The 18,892-nt window shown below is 42.7% G+C and overlaps 1 protein-coding gene across 1 annotated transcript in view; it reads left to right on the top strand.

The window, feature by feature from the left end:
• LOC137377447 (sodium- and chloride-dependent neutral and basic amino acid transporter B(0+)-like) overlaps window positions 1-18,892 on the top strand; it is a 320,515-nt gene that overhangs the window by 212,156 nt on the left and 89,467 nt on the right. The window lies entirely within an intron of this gene.

Raw genomic sequence — 18,892 nt, 5'->3', positions numbered from 1 at the left:
TCAGAGACAGAGAAACATACTGGAACTCAATGACAGAGAAAGATATATTAACTCAAGAACAGAGAAAGATACTGCAACTCGGAGACGGCGAAATATACTGTAACTCCGCGACAGAGAAACATGCTGTAACTCAGGGACAGAGAAAGATACTGTAACTCAGGGACAAAGATACTGAAACTAAGGGATGTAGAAAGATACTGAAACTCAGGGATAGAGAGAGATGCGGTAACTCAGGGACAGAGAAAGATGCTGTAACTGAGGTATAGAGAAAGATACTGTAACTTAGTGACAGAGAAAGATGCTGTAACTCAGGTACAGAGAAAGATACTGTAACTTAGTGACAGAAAAAGATGCTGCAACTCTAGAACTGACAAAGATGCTGTAACTCAGGGACAGAGAAAGATGCTGTAACTCAGGGACAGAGAAAGACACTGTAACTCAGGGACAGAGAGTGAAGCGGTAACTCAGGTACAGAGAAAGATACTGTAACTTAGTGACAGAAAGATACTGTAACTCAGTGACAGAGAAAGATGCTGTAACTCAGGGACAGGGAAAGATGCCATAACTCAAGAACAGAGAAAGATACTGTAACTTAGTGACAGAGAAAAATGCTGTAACTTAGTGACAGAGAAAGATCCTGTAACTCAGGGACAGAGAAAGATGCTGTAGCTCAGGGACAGAGAAAGATGCTGTCGCTCAGGGACATGGAAAGATGCTGTAGCTCAGGGACAGAGAAAGATGCTCTAACTCAGGGACAGAGACAGATGCTGTAACTCAGGGACAGAGAAAGATATGTAACTCAGGAACAGAGAAAGATCCTGTAACTCAGGGACAGAGAAAGATGCTGTACCTCAGTGACAGAGAAAGAAACTGCAACTCATAGACGGAGAAAAATGCTGTAACCCGGAGACGGAGAAAGATACTGTAACTCAGAGACAGAGATAGATAGTGGAACTCAAGGACGGAGAAAGTAACTGTAGCTCAGGGATTGAAAATATACTGCACCTCAGAGACAGAGAAAGATACTGTAACTCAGAGACAGAGATAGATAGTGTAACTCAAGGACAGAGAAAGTTACTGTAGCTCAGGGACTGAAAATATACTGTACCTCAGAGACAGAGAAAAATACTGGAACTCAGAGATGGAGAAATACGCTGTAAATCAGAGACAGAGAAAGATACTGGAACTCAGAGATGGAGAAATATACTGTAACTCAGGGACAGAGAGAGAAGCGGTAACTGAGGTACAGAAAAAGATACTGTAACTTAGTGACAGAGAAAGAAACTGTTACTCAGCGACAGAGAAACATGCTGTAACTCAGGTACAGAGAAAGATACTGTAACTCAGGGACAAAGATACTGAAACTAAGGGATGGAGAATGATACTGAAACTCAGGGTTAGAGAGAGATGCGGTAACTCAGGGACAGAGAAAGATACTGTAGCTCAGGAACAGAGAAAGATACTGTAACTCAGGGACCGAGAAAGACACTGTAGCTCAGAGACGGAGAAAAATACTGTAACTCAGAGACAGAAATAGATAGTGTAACTCAAGGACAGAGAAAGTTACTGTAGTTCAGGGATTTAAAACATACTGTACCTCAGAGACAGAGAAAGATACTGCAACTCGGAGACGGCGAAATATACTGTAACTCCGCGACAGAGAAACATGCTGTAACTCAGGGACAGAGAAAGATACTGTAACTCAGGGACAAAGATACTGAAACTAAGGGATGTAGAAAGATACTGAAACTCAGGGATAGAGAGAGATGCGGTAACTCAGGGACAGAGAAAGATACTGTAACTGAGGTATAGAGAAAGATACTGTAACTTAGTTACAGAGAAAGATGCTGTAACTCAGGGACAGGGAAAGATACTGTAACTGAGGTACAGAGAAAGATACTGTAACTTAGTGACAGAAAAAGATGCTGCAACTCTAGAACTGACAAAGATGCTGTAACTCAGGGACAGAGCGATACTGTAACTCCGAGACGTCTAAAGATACTGTAGCTCAGGGACAGAGAATGATACTGTAACTTAGTGACTGAGAAAGATACTGTAACTCAGGGACAGAGAAAGATACTGTAACTTAGTGAGAGAGAAATATTCTGTTACTCAGGGACAGGGAAAGATGCTGTACCTCAGGGACAGAGAAAGATGCTGTAACTCAGGGACAGAGAAAGATACTGTACCTCAGGGACAGAGAAAGATGCTGTAACTCAGGGACAGAGAAATATACTGTACCTCAGGGACAGAGAAATATACTGTACCTCAGGGACAGAGAAAGATGCTGTAACTCAGGGACAGAGAAAGATACTGTACCTCAGGGACAGAGAAAGATACTGTACCTCAGGGACAGAGAAAGATGCTGTAGCTCAGGAACAGAGAAAGATACTGTGACTCAGGGACAGAGAAAGATACTGTAACTCAGGGACAGAGAAAGACACTGTAGCTCAGAGACGGAGAAAAATACTGTAACTCAGTGATGGAGTAAGATGCTGTAATTCAGAGACAGAGATAGATAGTGTAACTCAAGGACAGAGAAATTTACTGTAGCTCAGGGACTGAAAAAATACTGCACCTCAGTGACAGAGAAAAATACTGGAACTCAGAGATGGAGAACGATACTGTAACCCAATGACAGAGAAAGATACATTAACTCAAGAACAGAGAAAGATACTGTAACTTAGTGACAGAGAAAAATGCTGTAACTTAGTAACAGAGAAAGATGCTGTAACTCAGGGACAGAGAAAGATGCTGTAACTCAGGGACAGAGAAAGACACTGTAACGCAGGGACAGAGAGTGAAGCGGTAACTCAGGTACAGAGAAAGATACTGTAACTTAGTGACAGAAAGATACTGTAACTCAGTGACAGAGAAAGATGCTGTAACTCAGGGACAGGGAAAGATGCCATAACTCAAGAACAGAGAAAGATACTGTAACTTAGTGACAGAGAAAAATGCTGTAACTTAGTGACAGAGAAAGATCCTGTAACTCAGGGACAGAGAAAGATGCTGTAGCTCAGGGACAGAGAAAGATGCTGTCGCTCAGGGACAGAGAAAGATGCTGTAGCTCAGGGACAGAGAAAGATGCTCTAACTCAGGGACAGAGACAGATGCTGTAACTCAGGGACAGAGAAAGATATGTAACTCAGGAACAGAGAAAGATCCTGTAACTCAGGGACAGAGAAAGATGCTGTACCTCAGTGACAGAGAAAGAAACTGCAACTCATAGACGGAGAAAAATGCTGTAACCCGGAGACGGAGAAAGATACTGTAACTCAGAGACAGAGATAGATAGTGGAACTCAAGGATGGAGAAAGTAACTGTAGCTCAGGGATTGAAAATATACTGTACCTCAGAGACAGAGAAAGATACTGTAACTCAGAGACAGAGATAGATAGTGTAACTCAAGGACGGAGAAAGTTACTGTAGCTCAGGGACTGAAAATATACTGTACCTCAGTGACAGAGAAAAATACTGGAACTCAGAGATGGAGAAATACGCTGTAATTCAGAAACAGAGAAACATACTGGAACTCAATGACAGAGAAAGATGTATTAACTCAAGAACAGAGAAAGATACTGCAACTCGGAGACGGCGAAATATACTGTAACTCCGCGACAGAGAAACATGCTGTAACTCAGGGACAGAGAAAGATACTGTAACTCAGGGACAAAGATACTGAAACTAAGGGATGTAGAAAGATACTGAAACTGAGGGATAGAGAGAGATGCGGTAACTCAGGGACAGAGAAAGATACTGTAACTGAGGTATAGAGAAAGATACTGTAACTTAGTGACAGAGAAAGATGCTGTAACTCAGGGACAGGGAAAGATGCTGTAACTAATTGATGGAGAAAGATACTGTAACTCAGGGACAGAGAAAGATACTGTAACTGAGGTACAGAGAAAGATACTGAAACTTAGTGACAGAGAACGATGCTGTAACTCTGGGACAGAAAAAGATGCTGCAACTCTAGAACTGACAAAGATGCTGTAACTCAGGGACAGAGAGATACTGTAACTCCGAGACGTCTAAAGATACTGTAGCTCAGGGACAGAGAATGATACTGTAACTTAGTGACAGAGAAAAATGCTGTAATTCAGGGACAGGGAAAGATGCTGTAACTCAGGGACAGAGAAAGATACTGTACCTCAGGGACAGAGAAAGATGCTGTAACTCAGGGACAGAGAAATATACTGTACCTCAGGGACAGAGAAATATACTGTACCTCAGGGACAGAGAAAGATGCTGTAACTCAGGGACAGAGAAAGATACTGTACCTCAGGGACAGAGAAAGATACTGTACCTCAGGGACAGAGAAAGATGCTGTAGCTCAGGAACAGAGAAAGATACTGTGACTCAGGGACAGAGAAAGATACTGTAACTCAGGGACAGAGAAAGACACTGTAGCTCAGAGACGGAGAAAAATACTGTAACTCAGTGATGGAGTAAGATGCTGTAATTCAGAGACAGAGATAGATAGTGTAACTCAAGGACAGAGAAATTTACTGTAACTCAGGGACTGAAAAAATACTGCACCTCAGTGACAGAGAAAAATACTGGAACTCAGAGATGGAGAACGATACTGTAACCCAATGACAGAGAAAGATACATTAACTCAAGAACAGAGAAAGATACTGTAACTTAGTGACAGAGAAAAATGCTGTAACTTAGTAACAGAGAAAGATGCTGTAACTCAGGGACAGAGAAAGATGCTGTAACTCAGGGACAGAGAAAGATGCTGTAACTCAGGGACAGAGAAAGACACTGGAACTCAGGGACAGAGAGAGAAGCGGTAACTCAGGTACAGAGAAAGATACTGTAACTTAGTGACAGAAAGATACTGTAACTCAGTGACAGAGAAAGATGCTGTAACTCAGGGACAGGGAAAGATGCCATAACTCAAGAACAGAGAAAGATACTGTAACTTAGTGACAGAGAAAAATGCTGTAACTTAGTGACAGAGAAAGATCCTGTAACTCAGGGACAGAGAAAGATGCTGGAGCTCAGGGACAGAGAAAGATGCTGTAGCTCAGGGACAGAGAAAGATGCTCTAACTCAGGGACAGAGACAGATGCTGTAACTCAGGGACAGAGAAAGATGCTCTAACTCAGGGACAGAGACAGATGCTGTAACTCAGGGACAGAGAAAGATGCTGGAGCTCAGGGACAGAGAAAGATGCTGTAGCTCAGGGACAGAGAAAGATGCTCTAACTCAGGGACAGAGACAGATGCTGTAACTCAGGGACAGAGAAAGATGCTCTAACTCAGGGACAGAGACAGATGCTGTAACTCAGGGACAGAGAAAGATGCTCTAACTCAGGGACAGAGACAGATGCTGTAACTCAGGGACAGAGAAAGATGCTGTAACTCAGGGACAGAGAAAGATATGTAACTCAGGAACAGAGAAAGATCCTGTACCTCAGTGACAGAGAAAGAAACTGCAACTCATAGACGGAGAAAAATGCTGTAACTCAGAGACGGAGAAAGATACTGTAACTCAGAGACAGAGATAGATAGTGTAACTCAAGGACAGAGAAAGTTACTGTAGCTCAGGGACTGAAAATATACTGTACCTCAGTGACAGAGAAAGATACTCTAACTCAGAGACAGGGCTAGATAGTGTAACTCCAGGAAAGAGAAAGTTACTGTAGCTCAGGGACTGAAAATCTACTGTACCTCAGTGACAGAGAAAAATACTGGAACTCAGAGATGGAGAAATACGCTGTAAATCAGAGACAGAGAAAGATACTGGAACTCAATGACAGAGAAAGATATATTAACTCAAGAACAGAGAAAGATACTGCAACTCAGAGATGGAGAAATATACTGTAACTCAGGGACAGAGAGAGAAGCGGTAACTGAGGTACAGAGAAAGATACTGTAACTTAGTGACAGAGAAAGAAACTGTTACTCAGCGACAGAGAAACATGCTGTAACTCAGGTACAGAGAAAGATACTGTAACTCAGGGACAAAGATACTGAAACTAAGGGATGGAGAATGATACTGAAACTCAGGGATAGAGAGAGATGCGGTAACTCAGGGACAGAGAAAGATACTGTAGCTCAGGAACAGAGAAAGATACTGTAACTCAGGGACAGAGAAAGACACTGTAGCTCAGAGACGGAGAAAAATACTGTAACTCAGTGATGGAGAAAGATGCTGTAATTCAGAGACAGAGATAGATAGTGTAACTCAAGGACAGAGAAAGTTACTGTAGCTTAGGGACTGAAAAAATACTGCACCTCAGTGACACAGAAAAATACTGGAACTCAGAGATGGAGAATGATACTGTAACCCAATGACAGAGAAAGATACATTAACTCAAGAACAGAGAAAGATACTGTAACTTAGTGACAGAGAAAAATGCTGTAACTCAGGGACAGAGAGAGAAGCGGTAACTCAGGTACAGAGAAAGATACTGTAACTTAGTGACAGAGAAAGATACTGTAACTCAGGGACAGGGAAAGATGCCGTAACTCAGGGACAGGGAAAGATGCCGTAACTCAGGGACAGGGAAAGATTCTGTAACTCATTGACAGAGAAAGTTGCTGTAGCTCAGGGACAGAGAAAGATGCTCTAACTCAGGGACAGAGACAGATGCTGTAAGTCAAGGACAGAAAAAGATGCTGTAACTCAGGAACAGAGAAAGATCCTGTACCTCAGTGACAGAGAAAGACACTGTAACTCATAGATGGAGAAAAATACTGTAAATCAGAGACGGAGAAAGATACAGTAACTCAGAGACAGAGATAGATGGTGTAACTCAAGGACAGAGAAAGTAACTGTAGCTCAGGGATTGAAAATATACTGTACCTCAGAGACAGAGAAAGATACTGTAACTCAGAGACAGAGATAGACAGTGTAACTCAAGGACAGAAAAAGTTACTGTAGCTCAGAGGCTGAAAATATACTGTACCTCAGAGACAGAGAAAGATACTCTAACTCAGAGACAGAGATAGATACTGTAACTCAGGGACAGAGAAAGACACTGTAGCTCAGAGATGGAGAAAAATACTGTAACTCTGATGGAGAAAGATGCTGTAATTCAGAGACAGAGATAGATAGTGTAACTCAAGGACAGAGAAAGTTACTGTAGCTCAGGGACTGAAAAAATACTGCACCTCAGTGACAGAGAAAAATACTGGACGAACGATACTGTAACCCAATGACAGAGAAAGATACTTTAACTCAAGAACAGAGAAAGATGCTGTAACTTAGTGACAGAGAAAGAAGCTGTAACTCAGGGACAGAGAAAGATGCTGTAACTCAGGGACAGAGAAAGATACTGTAACTCAGGGACAGAGAGAGAAGCGGTAACTCAGGTACAGAGAAAGATACTGTAACTCATTGACAGAGAAAGTTGCTGTAGCTCAGGGACAGAGAAAGATGCTCTAACTCAGGGACAGAGACAGATGCTGTAAGTCAAGGACAGAAAAAGATGCTGTAATTCAGGGACAGAGAAAGATATGTAACTCAGGAACAGAGAAAGATCCTGTACCTCAGTGACAGAGAAAGACACTGTAACTCATAGATGGAGAAAAATACTGTAAATCAGAGACGGAGAAAGATACAGTAACTCAGAGACAGAGATAGATAGTGTAACTCAAGGACAGAGAAAGTTACTGTAGCTCAGGGACTGAAAATATACTGTACCTCTGACAGAGAAAAATACTGTAACTCAGAGACGGAGAAAGATACTGTAACTCAGAGGCAGAGATAGATAGTGTAACTCAAGGACAGAGAAAGTTACTGTAGCTCAGGGACTGAAAATATACTGTACCTCAGTGACAGAGAAAAATACTGGAACTCAGAGATGGTGAAATACGCTGTAAATCAGAGACAGAGAAAGATACTGGAACTCAGTGACAGAGAAAGATATATTAACTCAAGAACAGAGAAAGATACTGCAACTCAGAGACGGAGAAATAGACTGTAACTCAGGGACAGAGAGAGAAGTGGTAACTCAGGTACAGAGAAAGATACTGTAACTCAGGGACAAAGATACTGAAACTAAGGGATGGAGAAAGATACTGAAACTCAAAGATAGAGAAAGATGCTGTAACTCAGGTACAGAGAAAGATGCTGTTACTCAGGGACAGGGAATGATGCTGTAACTCAGGGACAGGGAAAGATAGAACATAGAACATCGAACAGTACAGCACAGTGCAGGCCCTTCGGCCCACGATGTTGTGCCGAACCTTTAACATACTCTAAGATCAAACTAACTACCTACCCTTCATTCTACTGTCATCATGTACCTATCCAAGATTCGCTTAAGTGCCCCTAATGTATCTGCTTCTACTACCACCGCTGGCAGCGCATTCCACGCACCCACCACTCTCTGTGTAAAGAACCTACCTCTGACATCTCCCCAAAACCTTCTTCCAATCACTTAAAATTATGCCCCCTGGTGATAGCCCTTTCCACCCTGGGAAAAAGTCTCTGGCTCTCCACTCTATCTATGCATCTCATCATCTTGTACCCCTCTATCAAGTCACCTCTCATCCTTCTTCGCTCCAATGAGAAAAGCCCTACCTCCCTCAATCTTTCTTCATAGGACATGCCCTCCAGTCCAGGCAGCATCCTTGTAAATCCCCTCTGCACCCTCTCTAAAGTGACCAGAACTGAACACAGTATTCCAAGTGTGGTCGAACCAGGGCCTTATAGAGCTGCAGCATTACCTCATGGCTCTTAAACTCAATCCCCCTGTTAATGAAAGCCAACACACCGTACGCCTTCTTAACAACCCTATCAACTTGGGTGGCAACTTTGAGCAATCTATGGACATGGACCCCAAGATCCCTCTGTTCCTCCACACTACCAAGAATCTTGTCTTTAAGCCTATATTCCGCATTCAAATTCGACCTTCCATAATGAATCAGTTCACACTTTTCCATGTTGAACTCCATCTGCCACTTCTCAGCCCAGCTCTGCATCCTGTCAATGTCCCGTTGCAACCTACAACAGCCTTCCACACTATCCACAACTCCAGCAACCTTCATGTCATCGGCAAACTTGCCATCCCAGCCTTCAACTTCCTCATCCAAGTCATTTATAAAAATCACAAAGAGCAGCGGTCCCAGAACAGATCCTTGTGGAACACCACTGTCACCGAGCTCCATGCTGAATACTTTCCATCTACTACCACCCCCCGACTTCGATGGGCCAGCCAATTTTGTATCCAGACAGCCAACCTTCCCTGAATCCCATGACTCCTTAGTTTCTGAATGAGCCTACCATGGGGAACCTGATCAAGCGCCTTGCTTAAATCCATATACACCACACCCACTGCTCTTCCTTCATCAATGTGTTTTGTCACATCCTCAAATAATTCAATAAGGCTTGTGAGGCATGACCAGCCCCTTACAAAGCCATGCTGACTGTCTCTAATCAAACCATGCTTTTCCAAATAATCATAAATCCTGTCTCTCAGAATCCTCTCCAATAATTTGCCCATTACCGACGTAAGACTGACTGGTCTATAATTCCCAGGGTTATCCCTATTCCCTTTCTTGAACAAGGGAACAACATTTGCCACCCTCCAATCATCTGGTACTACTCCACTGGACAGCGAAGATGCAAAGATCATCGCCAAAGGCGCAGCAATCTCTTCCCTCGCTTCCCGTAATATCCTTGGGTATATCCCATCAGGCCCCGGGGACTTATCTGTCCTCGTGTCTTTCAAAATTTCCATCACATCCTCGCTCTTAACCTCAGCCTGTTCCACGCTGTCCTCACACTAGTGAATACTGAAGCACAGTATTTATTTAGAACCTCCCCTACCGCCGCCGACTCCAGGCACAAGATCCCTCCACTATCCCTGATCGGCCGTATCCTCACTCTGGCCATCCTCTTGTTCCTCACATCAGTGTAGAACGCCTTGGGATTTTCCTTAATCCTACCCGCCAAGACTTTTTCATGTCCCCTTCTAGCTCTCCTAAGTCCATTCTTCAGTTCCTTCCTGGCTACTTTGCAACCCTCTAGAGCCCTGTCTGATCCTTGCTTCCCCAACCTTAAGTAAGCTTCCTTCTTCCTCTTGACTAGCTGTTCCACATCTCTTGTCATCCAAGGTTCCTTCACCCTACCATCCCTTCCCTGCCTCATCGGGACAAACCTATCCAGCAGTTGCAGCAAGTGCTCCCGAAACAACCTCCACATCTCTGTCGTGCATTTCCCTGAGAACATCTGTTCCCAATTTATGCTCCCCAGTTTCCTGCCCAATAGCATTGTAATTCCACTTCCGCAAATTAAATATTTTCCCATCCCGTCTGCTCCTGTCCCTCTCCATGATGCTGTAACTCAGGGACAAAGAAAGATACTGTAACTCAGGAACAGAGAAAGATACTGTAACACAGGAACAGAGAAATAAACTGGAACTCAGGTACAGAGAAAGATACTGTAACTTAGTGACAGAGAAAGATGCTGTAAAACAGGGACAGAGAGAGATACTGTAACTTAGTGACAGAGAAAGATGCTGTAACTCAGGGACAGAGAAAGATACTGTAACTCAGGTACAGAGAAAGATACTGTCAGTCAGAGATGGAGAAAGATACTGTAAAACAGGGACAGAGAGAGATACTGTAACTTAGTGACAGAGAAAGATGCTGTAACTCAGGTACAGAGAAAGATGCTGTAACTCAAGGACAGAGAAAGATACTGTAACTCAGACAGAGAAAATTCTGTAACTTTGTGACAGAGAAAGATACTGTAACTTATTGACAGAGAAAGAAGCTGCAACTCAAGGACAGGGAAAGATATTGCAACTCAGGGACAGAGAAAGATGCTGTAACTCAGGGAGAGAAAGATACTGTAACTCAGGGAAAGAGAAAGATACTGTAACTCAGTGAGAGAGAAAGACACTGTAACTCATAGATGGAGAAAAATACTGTAACTCAGAGATGGTGAAAAATACTGTAACTCAATGACAGAGAAAGATACATGAACTCAAGAACAGAGAAAGATGCTGTAACTCAGGGACAGAGAAAGATACTGTATCTCAGAGATGGAGATAAATACTGTAACTCAGAGATGGAGAAATACGCTGTAACTCAGGGACAGATAAAGATACTGTAACTCAGGAACAGAGGAAGATACTGTCACTAAGGGAAAGAGAACGTTACTGTAACTCAATGACAGGGAAAGATACATTAACTCATGAACAGAGAAAGATACTGTAACTTAGTGACAGAGAAAAATACTGTAACTTAGTGACAGGGAACGATGCTGTAACTCAGGGACAAAGAAAGATGCTGTAACTCAGGGACAGAGAAAGATGCTGCAACACAGGGACAGAGAAAGATACTGTAACTCAGAGACGGAGAAATATTCTGTAACTCAGGGACAGAGAGAGATACTGTAACGGAGTGACAGGGAACGATGCTGTAACTCAGGGACAGACAAAGTTGCTGCAACTCAAGGACAGAGAAAGATGCTGTCACTCAGGGACAGAGAAAGATGCTGTAACTCAGGGACTGAAAATATACTGTACCTCAGCGACAGAGAAAGACACTGTAACTCATAGACGGAGGAAAATACTGTAACTCAGAGATGGAGAAATACGCTGTAACTCAGAGACAGAGGAAGATACTGTAACTCAATGACAAAGAAAGATAGATTAACTCAAGAACAGAGAAAGAAGCTGTAACTCAGGTGCAGAAAATGATGCTGTAACTCAGGGACAGGGAATGATGCTGTAACTCCGCGACAGAGAAAGATATTGTAACTCAGGGACAGAGAAAGATGCTGTAACTCAAGGACAGAGAAAGATTCTGGAACTCAGGGACAGAGAGAGATGCAGTAACTCAGGTACAGAGAAAGATACTGTAGCTCACGGACAGAGAAAGATGCTGTAACACAGGGACAGAGAAAGATGCTGTAACTGAGGGACTGTAACACAAGGACTGAGAAAGATTCTGGAACTCAGGGACAGAGAGAGATGCAGTAACTCAGGTACAGAGAAAGATACTGTAGCTCACGGACAGAGAAAGATGCTGTAACACAGGGACAGAGAAAGATGCTGTAACTGAGGGACAGAGAAAGATACTGTAACTCAGGGACAGAGAAAGATGCTGTAGCTCAGGGTCAGAGGAAGATACTTTAACTCAAGGACAGAGAATGATACAGTAACTCAGGTACTGAGAAAGATGCTGGAAGTCAAGGACAGAGAATGATACTGTAGCTCAGGGACAGAGAATGATACAGTAACTCAGGTTCTGAGAAAGATGCTGGAAGTCATGCACAGAGAAAGATACTGTAACTCAGGAACAGAGTAAGATACTGTAACTATCGGAAAGAGAAAGTTACTGTAACTCAATGACAGAGAAAGATACATTAACTCATGAACAGAGAAAAATACTGTAACTTAGTAACAGGGAACAATGCTGTAACTCAGGGATGAGAAAGATGCTGTAACTCAGACGGAGAAAGATACTGAAACTCAGGGACAGAGAGAAATACTGTAACTCAGGGACAGCGAAAGATACTGTAACTTAGTGACAGAGAAAGATGCTGTAACACAGCGACGGAGAAAGATTCTGTAACTCAGGGACAGAGAGAGAAGTGGCAACTCAGGTGCAGAGAAAGATACCATAACTTAGTGACAGAGAAAGATGCTGTAACTTTGGGTGAGAAAAAGATATTGTAACTCAGGGACATAGAAAGTTGCTGTAACTCGGACAGAGAAAATTGCTGTAGCTCAGGTACAGAGAAAGGTGCTTTACCTCAGGGACAGAAACAGATGCTGTAACTCAGGGACAAAGAAAGATGCTGTATCTCAGAGATGGAGATAAATACTGTAACTCAGAGATGGAGAAATACGCTGTAACTCAGGGACAGATAAAGATACTGTAACTCAGGAACAGAGGAAGATACTGTCACTAAGGGAAAGAGAACGTTACTGTAACTCAATGACAGGGAAAGATACATTAACTCATGAACAGAGAAAGATACTGTAACTTAGTGACAGAGAAAAATACTGTAACTTAGTGACAGGGAACGATGCTGTAACTCAGGGACAAAGAAAGATGCTGTAACTCAGGGACAGAGAAAGATGCTGCAACACAGGGACAGAGAAAGATACTGTAACTCAGAGACGGAGAAATATTCTGTAACTCAGGGACAGAGAGAGATACTGTAACGGAGTGACAGGGAACGATGCTGTAACTCAGGGACAGACAAAGTTGCTGCAACTCAAGGACAGAGAAAGATGCTGTCACTCAGGAACAGAGAAAGATGCTGTAACTGAGGGACTGAAAATATACTGTACCTCAGCGACAGAGAAAGACACTGTAACTCATAGACGGAGGAAAATACTGTAACTCAGAGATGGAGAAATACGCTGTAACTCAGAGACAGAGGAAGATACTGTAACTCAATGACAAAGAAAGATAGATTAACTCAAGAACAGAGAAAGAAGCTGTAACTCAGGTGCAGAAAATGATGCTGTAACTCAGGGACAGGGAATGATGCTGTAACTCCGCGACAGAGAAAGATATTGTAACACAGGGACAGAGAAAGATGCTGTAACTCAAGGACAGAGAAAGATTCTGGAACTCAGGGACAGAGAGAGATGCAGTAACTCAGGTACAGAGAAAGATACTGTAGCTCACGGACAGAGAAAGATGCTGTAACACAGGGACAGAGAAAGATGCTGTAACTGAGGGACTGTAACACAAGGACTGAGAAAGATTCTGGAACTCAGGGACAGAGAGAGATGCAGTAACTCAGGTACAGAGAAAGATACTGTAGCTCACGGACAGAGAAAGATGCTGTAACACAGGGACAGAGAAAGATGCTGTAACTGAGGGACAGAGAAAGATACTGTAACTCAGGGACAGAGAAAGATGCTGTAGCTCAGGGTCAGAGGAAGATACTTTAACTCAAGGACAGAGAATGATACAGTAACTCAGGTACTGAGAAAGATGCTGGAAGTCAAGGACAGAGAATGATACTGTAGCTCAGGGACAGAGAATGATACAGTAACTCAGGTTCTGAGAAAGATGCTGGAAGTCATGCACAGAGAAAGATACTGTAACTCAGGAACAGAGTAAGATACTGTAACTATCGGAAAGAGAAAGTTACTGTAACTCAATGACAGAGAAAGATACATTAACTCATGAACAGAGAAAAATACTGTAACTTAGTAACAGGGAACAATGCTGTAACTCAGGGATGAGAAAGATGCTGTAACTCAGACGGAGAAAGATACTGAAACTCAGGGACAGAGAGAAATACTGTAACTCAGGGACAGCGAAAGATACTGTAACTTAGTGACAGAGAAAGATGCTGTAACACAGCGACGGAGAAAGATTCTGTAACTCAGGGACAGAGAGAGAAGTGGCAACTCAGGTGCAGAGAAAGATACCATAACTTAGTGACAGAGAAAGATGCTGTAACTTTGGGTGAGAAAAAGATATTGTAACTCAGGGACAGAGAAAGATGCTGCAACTCAGGGTGAGAGAAAGATATTGTAACTCAGAGATGGAGAAAGAATCTGTAACTCAGGGACAGAGAGAGAAGTGGCAACTCAGGTCCAGAGAAAGTTGCTGCAACTCAGGGACAGAGAAAGATGCTGCAACTCAGGGTGAGAGAAAGATATTGTAGCTCAGGGACAGAGAAAGATGCTGTAACTCAAGGACAGAGAAATATACTGTAACTCAGGGACAGAGAAAGATGCTGCAACTCAGGGACAGAGAAAGTAGCTGTAACTCAGTGACAGAGAAAGATGCTGTAACTCAGGGACAGAGAAAGTTGCTGTAACTCAGGGACAGAGAAAGATAGTGGAACTCAGTGACAGAGAAACACGCTGTAACTCATAGACGGAGGTAAATCTGTAACTCAGAAATGGAGAAAGATGCTGTAACTCAGATACAGAGATAGTTAGTGTAAGTCAAGGACAGAGAAAGTTACTGCAGCTCAGGGACTGAAAATATACTGTACCTCAGCGACAGAGAAAGACACTGTAACTCATAGACGGAGGAAAATACTGTACCTCAGAGATGGAGAAATACGCTGTAACTCAGAGTCAGAGAAAGATACTGTAACTCAATGACAAAGAAAGATAGATTAACTCAAGAACAGAGAAAGAAGCTGTAACTCAGGTGCAGAAAAAGATGCTGTAACTCAGGGACAGAGAAAGATATTGTAACTCGGACAGAGAAAGATGCTGTAACTCAGGACCAGAGAAATATTCTGTAACTCAGGTGCAGAGAAAGATTCTGTAACTCAAGGACAGAGAAAGTTACTGTAACTCAGGTACAGAGAAATGTACTGTAACTCAGGTACAGAGAAAGATACAGTAACTGAGGGACAGAGAAAGATGCTGTAACTGAGGGACAGAGAAAGATACTGTAACTCAGGGACAGAGAAAGATGCTGTAGCTCAGGGACAGAGAAAGATACTGTAACTAAGGGATGGAAAAAGATACTGTAACTCAATGACAGAGAAAGATGCATTTACGAACAAACAGAGAAAGATGCTGTATCTCAGGTACGGAGAAAGATACTGTAACTTAGTGACAGAGAATGATGCTGTAATGCATGTACAGTGAAAGATGCTGTAACTCAGGGACAAAGAAAGATACTGTAACTCAGCGACGGAGAAAGTTGCTGTAACTCGGACAGAGAAAATTGCTGTAGCTCAGGTACAGAGAAAGGTGCTTTACCTCAGGGACAGAAACAGATGCTGTAACTCAGGGACAAAGAAAGATGCTGTATCTCAGAGATGGAGATAAATACTGTAACTCAGAGATGGAGAAATACGCTGTAACTCAGGGACAGATAAAGATACTGTAACTCAGGAACAGAGGAAGATACTGTCACTAAGGGAAAGAGAACGTTACTGTAACTCAATGACAGGGAAAGATACATTAACTCATGAACAGAGAAAGATACTGTAACTTAGTGACAGAGAAAAATACTGTAACTTAGTGACAGGGAACGATGCTGTAACTCAGGGACAAAGAAAGATGCTGTAACTCAGGGACAGAGAAAGATGCTGCAACACAGGGACAGAGAAAGATACTGTAACTCAGAGACGGAGAAATATTCTGTAACTCAGGGACAGAGAGAGATACTGTAACGGAGTGACAGGGAACGATGCTGTAACTCAGGGACAGACAAAGTTGCTGCAACTCAAGGACAGAGAAAGATGCTGTCACTCAGGGACAGAGAAAGATGCTGTAACTCAGGGACTGAAAATATACTGTACCTCAGCGACAGAGAAAGACACTGTAACTCATAGACGGAGGAAAATACTGTAACTCAGAGATGGAGAAATACGCTGTAACTCAGAGACAGAGGAAGATACTGTAACTCAATGACAAAGAAAGATAGATTAACTCAAGAACAGAGAAAGAAGCTGTAACTCAGGTGCAGAAAATGATGCTGTAACTCAGGGACAGGGAATGATGCTGTAACTCCGCGACAGAGAAAGATATTGTAACTCAGGGACAGAGAAAGATGCTGTAACTCAAGGACAGAGAAAGATTCTGGAACTCAGGGACAGAGAGAGATGCAGTAACTCAGGTACAGAGAAAGATACTGTAGCTCACGGACAGAGAAAGATGCTGTAACACAGGGACAGAGAAAGATGCTGTAACTGAGGGACTGTAACACAAGGACTGAGAAAGATTCTGGAACTCAGGGACAGAGAGAGATGCAGTAACTCAGGTACAGAGAAAGATACTGTAGCTCACGGACAGAGAAAGATGCTGTAACACAGGGACAGAGAAAGATGCTGTAACTGAGGGACAGAGAAAGATACTGTAACTCAGGGACAGAGAAAGATGCTGTAGCTCAGGGTCAGAGGAAGATACTTTAACTCAGGGACAGAGAATGATACAGTAACTCAGGTACTGAGAAAGATGCTGGAAGTCAAGGACAGAGAATGATACTGTAGCTCAGGGACAGAGAATGATACAGTAACTCAGGTTCTGAGAAAGATGCTGGAAGTCATGCACAGAGAAAGATACTGTAACTCAGGAACAGAGTAAGATACTGTAACTATCGGAAAGAGAAAGTTACTGTAACTCAATGACAGAGAAAGATACATTAACTCATGAACAGAGAAAAATACTGTAACTTAGTAACAGGGAACAATGCTGTAACTCAGGGATGAGAAAGATGCTGTAACTCAGACGGAGAAAGATACTGAAACTCAGGGACAGAGAGAAATACTGTAACTCAGGGACAGCGAAAGATACTGTAACTTAGTGACAGAGAAAGATGCTGTAACACAGCGACGGAGAAAGATTCTGTAACTCAGGGACAGAGAGAGAAGTGGCAACTCAGGTGCAGAGAAAGATACCATAACTTAGTGACAGAGAAAGATGCTGTAACTTTGGGTGAGAAAAAGATATTGTAACTCAGGGACAGAGAAAGATGCTGCAACTCAGGGTGAGAGAAAGATATTGTAACTCAGAGATGGAGAAAGAATCTGTAACTCAGGGACAGAGAGAGAAGTGGCAACTCAGGTCCAGAGAAAGTTGCTGCAACTCAGGGACAGAGAAAGATGCTGCAACTCAGGGTGAGAGAAAGATATTGTAGCTCAGGGACAGAGAAAGATGCTGTAACTCAAGGACAGAGAAATATACTGTAACTCAGGGACAGAGAAAGATGCTGCAACTCAGGGACAGAGAAAGTAGCTGTAACTCAGTGACAGAGAAAGATGCTGTAACTCAGGGACAGAGAAAGTTGCTGTAACTCAGGGACAGAGAAAGATAGTGGAACTCAGTGACAGAGAAACACGCTGTAACTCATAGACGGAGGTAAATCTGTAACTCAGAAATGGAGAAAGATGCTGTAACTCAGATACAGAGATAGTTAGTGTAAGTCAAGGACAGAGAAAGTTACTGCAGCTCAGGGACTGAAAATATACTGTACCTCAGCGACAGAGAAAGACACTGTAACTCATAGACGGAGGAAAATACTGTACCTCAGAGATGGAGAAATACGCTGTAACTCAGAGTCAGAGAAAGATACTGTAACTCAATGACAAAGAAAGATAGATTAACTCAAGAACAGAGAAAGAAGCTGTAACTCAGGTGCAGAAAAAGATGCTGTAACTCAGGGACAGAGAAAGATATTGTAACTCGGACAGAGAAAGATGCTGTAACTCAGGACCAGAGAAATATTCTGTAACTCAGGTGCAGAGAAAGATTCTGTAACTCAAGGACAGAGAAAGTTACTGTAACTCAGGTACAGAGAAATGTACTGTAACTCAGGTACAGAGAAAGATACTGTAACTGAGGGACAGAGAAAGATGCTGTAACTGAGGGACAGAGAAAGATACTGTAACTCAGGGACAGAGAAAGATGCTGTAGCTCAGGGACAGAGAAAGATACTGTAACTAAGGGATGGAAAAAGATACTGTAACTCAATGACAGAGAAAGATGCATTTACGAACAAACAGAGAAAGATGCTGTATCTCAGGTACGGAGAAAGATACTGTAACTTAGTGACAGAGAATGATGCTGTAATGCATGTACAGTGAAAGATGCTGTAACTCAGGGACAAAGAAAGATACTGTAACTCAGGGACATAGAAAGTTGCTGTAACTCGGACAGAGAAAATTGCTGTAGCTCAGGTACAGAGAAAGGTGCTTTACCTCAGGGACAGAAACAGATGCTGTAACTCAGGGACAAAGAAAGATGCTGTAACTCAGGGACAAAGAAAGATGCTGTAACTCAGGGACAGAGAAAGATAGTGGAACTCAGTGACAGAGAAACACGCTGTAACTCATAGATGGAGGTAAATCTGTAACTCAGAAATGGAGAAAGATGCTGTAACTCAGATACAGAGATAATTAGTGTAAGTCAAGGACAGAGAAAGTTACTGCAGCTCAGGGACTGAAAATATACTGTACCTCAGCGACAGAGAAAGACACTGTA

The sequence above is a fragment of the Heterodontus francisci genome, chromosome 15 (genome assembly GCF_036365525.1).
Source record: "Heterodontus francisci isolate sHetFra1 chromosome 15, sHetFra1.hap1, whole genome shotgun sequence".
NCBI lineage: Eukaryota > Metazoa > Chordata > Chondrichthyes > Heterodontiformes > Heterodontidae > Heterodontus > Heterodontus francisci.
Note: the sequence above shows the minus strand (reverse complement) of the source record. Positions and strands in the feature narration are given on the sequence as shown.